Source organism: Salvia splendens, unplaced genomic scaffold, assembly GCF_004379255.2.
Source record: "Salvia splendens isolate huo1 unplaced genomic scaffold, SspV2 ctg778, whole genome shotgun sequence".
Lineage (NCBI taxonomy): Eukaryota > Viridiplantae > Streptophyta > Magnoliopsida > Lamiales > Lamiaceae > Salvia > Salvia splendens.
Window position 1 is genome coordinate 41,992 of NW_024599453.1, and position 1,742 is coordinate 43,733.

The 1,742-nt window shown below is 35.2% G+C and overlaps 1 pseudogene; it reads right to left on the reverse strand.

Annotated features, from left to right (window-relative positions):
- Positions 1-1,184: 1,184 nt before the first annotated feature.
- Positions 1,185-1,737, reverse strand: LOC121791324 (annotated as a pseudogene).
- Between the last annotated feature and the right edge of the window lie 5 nt (positions 1,738-1,742).

Genomic DNA, 1,742 nt, shown 5'->3' on the forward strand with positions numbered 1-1,742 from the left:
TTATCTTGATAATGAAATTGCATAAAGGACGAGAAGGTAACAGAAATTTGGCGTGGGGTTGTTGGTGATGATATTACTCGAAACTATAATTAATAATTATAGAACGCTGCAAAAATTTACATGGGAGATAATAATTCCATGGAAAGGGAAAGATGGAAATATTGGTAGACAGCAATTAATATAGAGATGAGAGCGAAAGAACTTCATACGATAGGTAACTCAAAATAGGCTTACCCCAAATCATCACGGGAATGAAAATGACGACGCATTGCGCTCAAAATAATATCTTTAGCGGGAGGTCTTGAGTTCGACTCTCAACGATAGCATTTTGGCATGTGTTTTGGATATTTAGAGGTTGTGGAGTAGTGCAAAACTCAACTCACTGTTTTGCTGTTTTTAGATGATAATTCATTTTTAGAATGCTAATCTAATTATTTTAGTAATTTAATTAACATATTAATTAATTAAATTGCATATTTAAGTTAATTAGAGTATATAAATGTGAAATGGATGAAAAATTGAAAGATGGTGTAAAAAAGAGAAGATGACTGAATTTGTCATTGAATAATGGATGAGTAAAAATAACATGAGATTCAACTGAAAGAAGGATAGTAGAAGTGAATTGGAAATGGATTATAAAAACTGATGAATTATAAAAATTGATGGATTATAATTACTGACATGACACTATTACGGTTGAATATCTGACTGAAGTAGGATCCATTGTTTTGTCATCAAGTATGGTCAACTTTTCTCTTCCTCTGCTTTCCTTTAACTGAATGCTATTTAACACAATATAGTTTTTGTTTTATATTGCTCGTAATTATAAATCAGTTTAATATTATTGATTTATGTAACTATACAATATCTTTTCCATTTTTCACTTATACTTTTGAGTTACTAGTATATTTTTCAAAGACTGTTTTTTCACGTATTCTATTTTTTTTCAATATTATATTTTTTAGCTAATCATGTTCGAATTTGCAATTACTTTAAATGTAATAAAACTGCGGGCGGTTATATAACATTATTTTGAGTATATGTATAGTTTTATATATGTGCACAAGAAAAACTTAGATCGTTTTTTGAGTATTGCACGTCACTTAAAAAACATTAATACGAAATGGGATTTAATACTACAGTGCAGTAGTAATACTACTAGTAGTTTCTTGTTGAAGCATTTTAGTCCAATTATTTTGTGCACAACATCACAAAGATGGCAATATAAGCTACCACTGAATGGAAATATTTACCACCTACACTTACTCTTAACAATTCTCAGCATCCTTGCAGGTCTCTCCACCTAAGATACACAAGTCCGGCACGATAATGCGTATAAGCTCCGGCTACAACAAGAAATGGAAGAGTTGGTGACTGTGCCCGGCAAGGTCAAACTTCCCCGGCATCCATCTCTCCGGGATTCTCATTGCATACACCAGTGCTCCTACGCCATAAAATAGCCCCATCAAAACTTCGTATCCTGTTGTGTGGAGCGCCTCTGGCTGGTGCCAGAACAGGATTAGCTTGTGTAAGATGGGGGCTGCACCAGAGAAACCCATCCCGAAGAAGAGGGATGCTCGGAAGGTGCGGTATTCAGGGGTTTGGAACACTGGGGAGAAGGGATGCCAGGACTGTGCCTATTCCTAGTAGAGTAATGAACCCCATGTAGAGATTGCAGAAGAAAGGATAGCACATGAAGGAGTAGTAGACGGGCGGGTAGAAGGATGTTGAGATGAGGGCAG